General features: G+C 46.0%; 1 pseudogene; it reads left to right on the top strand.

Annotated features, from left to right (window-relative positions):
* The first annotated feature begins 1180 nt into the window (after positions 1–1180).
* LOC132385939 (zinc finger protein 226-like) lies at positions 1181–2366 on the top strand (annotated as a pseudogene).
* Positions 2367–3523: the final 1157 nt, after the last annotated feature.

The raw sequence follows: 3523 nt of genomic DNA, 5'->3' as shown, positions 1-3523 counted from the left end.
GGGGAGTTTTTCCCCCAACTTGGGTTGATCCTCGCTGTAACAGTGTGATGTCAGAGTTCAGAAAGGAGATTAAAATTATTTCATAATATATCGGCTGTGAAAATTAATCAGATACAGGAGCAGAATGAGGTCGTTTGGCCCATCGAGTCTGCTCCACCATTTCATTACAGCTGATCCATTTCCATCTCAGCCGCACTCTCCTGCCTTCTCCCCATATCCCTTCCTGCCCTGACTAATCAAGAATCCATCACCCTCTTCCCGAAAATAGACCCAATTACTTGGACTCCAGAGCAACTCATAGCAGCAAATCCCACAGAGTCACCACGCTCCGGTTAAAGAAATTCCTCCTCATCTCCATTCTGAAAGAACAAAGCTCGATTTTGAGGCTGCGTCCTCTGGTCTCAGACTCCCCCACTCTTGTCAACATACTCTCCACATCCACTCTATGGAGACTTTTCAATGTTCGATAGATTTCAATGAGGGCCCCTTCATTATTCTGAACTCCAGTGAGTAGAGGCCCCGAGCCATCAAATGTTCTTCATCAGATAAACCTTATAAATCCTGAAATATTTTTGTAAATTTCCTTTGAACGCTCTGCAATGTAAGTACATCTGTTCCACTTAAGGGGCCTGAATCTGCTCTCAACAGTCCAAGTGAGGCCACACTTTATAAATTCTCAACAATACATCCTTGCTTTTATATTCTCCTACTCTTCAACATTATTTCCTCTCTATAGAGAAAACAGTCTGCACTCTCATTGCCTCTAACAAAGTGGATGACCATACACCTCTCTGAATGATGACTTTCATTCATTGGTGTCTTTTGTAAATCTTCTTTACAGGTTAGAAATGACAAAAATTGTGTACAGGAATTTTAAACAGAACAACATGTCAGTTTGCTGTCTCTGCCCAGATATTTAAGGAGTTACTAGATATTTAACAAAGTATCACTGTTGATCCTTGGAGATGAAGAATTTTGTCATCACAGCTGGAAAGGTGCTTTGTGTCTGAAATGAAGTTTTCTGTTGTAACTCATTGAAATCCACTGGAACCGGGGAGCTGAGAACACACCAGCATTTGTTCACTGGAGATCAGTTCTTCAAATACATTGATTGTGCAAGGGGTTTACTACATCTGATATTTGATTTATGAATTGACAAAGAACTGTGGGAAAGGATTCACTCTTCACTCACTCATCTCACCTGCATGCACAACAGCGAGTTCACACTGATAAGATGTCGTTCACCTGCGCTGATTGTGGGAAGGGATTCCCTCGGTCATCCAGCCTACTGACACACCAGCGAGTTCACACTGGTGAGAAGCTGTTCACCTGCTCAGACTGTGGGAAGGAATTCACTCAGTCATCGCAACTACGGAGACACCAGTCACTTCACACTGGGGAGAAGCCATTCGCCTGCTCAGACTGTGGGAAGGGATTCACTTGGTCATCTGAACTGAAGATACATCAGCGAACTCACACTGGGGAGAGGCCATTCACCTGTTCAGACTGTGGGAAAGGGTTTATTCGGTCATCTCAACTGAAGGTACATCAGCGAGTTCACACTGGGGAGAGGCCGTTCACCTGCTCAGTCTGTGGGAAAGGATTCACTCAGTCTTCTGTACTGAAGGAACATCAGCGAATTCACACTGGGGAGAGGCCGTTCAGCTGCTCAGACTGTGGGAAATGATTCACTCATTCATCTGTACTGAAGGTGCATCAGAGAATTCACACTGGGGAGAGGCCGTTCACCTGCTCAGACTGTGGGAAGAAATTCACTGACTCATCCAGGCTACAGGCCCACCAGCGAGTTCATACTGGAGAGAGGCCGTACACCTGTTCAGAATGTGGGAAGGCATTTACTCGGTCATCTCAAGTGATGTTACATCACCGGATTCACACTGGGGAGAGGCCATTTTCCTGCTCTGAATGTGGGAAGAGATTTATTCATTTATCTGACCTGCAGGTGCACCAGCGAGTCCACACTGGAGAGAGGCCGTTCACCTGCTCAGACTGTGGGAAGGCATTTACTCGGTCAGTTGAACTGAAGACACATCAGCGAATTCACACTGGGGAGAGGCTGTTCATCTGCTCAGACTGTGGAAGGGGATTTATTCAGTCATCTCAACTGATGATACATCAGCGTATTCACACTGGGGAGAGACCGTACGCCTGTTCTGATTGTGGAAAGAGATTCAGTCAGTCATCCGACTTACAGACACACCGACGAGTCCACACTGGAGAGAGGCCATTCTCCTGCTCCCAATGTGGGAAGAGATTCTCTCAGTCATCCCACCTTGTGACGCACTACCGAGTTCACACTGGGGAAACTGTTTAAACAGGCGACAGGCTACAGGCTGGATATTTCACCATCACAGGTGCTGAATCAAGTTCAGAAGTGAATGTTGGTGCCGAACTCGGCAATTACTGCTGCTGTTTAACAAACCCAGTTCTGCACTCTGGTCACTGGGCGTGGGAGGTATTCCTCGGCTAATGTTCCCGTTTAATGGGACTGGAGTTTAATGGTTTGGATCTGTGACGCAGAAATCAGTTCTAATTTAAATCCTGTCCACATCAACAGAATCTCCTTTCTCTCCCCTGAATATCATCTCCTATAACTGCCACAAGGCCAAAATTTACACATCCCTGTTAAGCTTTAGAGTGGACAGTTGCCGGCCTTTCTGTTGCTTCCATGCCCCAATGGATCAACTCCCCACCCACTCAGCAGTATCCAACAAGGTGTTCTGCTGAGGAGAATGCCCACAGGACAGCCCTGCACTGATTTCCTAATGACCCTTACCTCTGCTGGTGGTCACGCTTCTCCTGTCCGAAGCTTGTACTCTGGGTGTGGCCATCTCTTCAGATGTTTCATTGATAGTATCTTCAGGCTCCCGAATGATCCTGAGTACATCCAACTCCCTGAACCAGTCAGTCCGGCGCTGTGAATGGGTGCACTTCCTGCAAATAGTCATCGGAAAACTGTCAGATGTCCGGAGTTCCCACATCTGACTGGAGGAGCATCCCATCCTGACTGCCCTGCACCAAAATGCACCACTGTCTGAATGAATTAACATATGCAAGAAAGCATCGAACGCGAATGGGTCAATGACAGTGGAAGTAGAGTGTTCAATTGTCTGTGTTTTTGCCATGAGGTCGAAGGAATAGAGGCTGCCATTTTGTGAAGCAGCTCTTTAACCCCCATTTCGTGAACTGATTGCTATGGGATAACCTAATCAGATCAACTGAACACAAGAATTTACTGGTATTCCCATTGTCAGCCTAAAATCACTCTCACATTATCTGTGTTTTATGTACACTGTCAGGTTTGCAGAAGTAATCTCCTTCTCTCTGAACCTGAAATCACTCTGAGGTAAAGTGTGTATTACGTACAGGGGCAGTTCTGCAGAAGGAATCTCGATATTTTTGCTGAGAGTCTGAGCGACACAGTTTGTCTGTTTGGAACCATAGTGGAAGAGAACAAAAGAAATTACCTTTGGCATGAAGTTGTTTAGCCCTTGGACTACAT

This window comes from Hypanus sabinus (genome assembly GCF_030144855.1).
Source record: "Hypanus sabinus isolate sHypSab1 chromosome X2 unlocalized genomic scaffold, sHypSab1.hap1 SUPER_X2_unloc_6, whole genome shotgun sequence".
NCBI lineage: Eukaryota > Metazoa > Chordata > Chondrichthyes > Myliobatiformes > Dasyatidae > Hypanus > Hypanus sabinus.
Note: the sequence above shows the minus strand (reverse complement) of the source record. Positions and strands in the feature narration are given on the sequence as shown.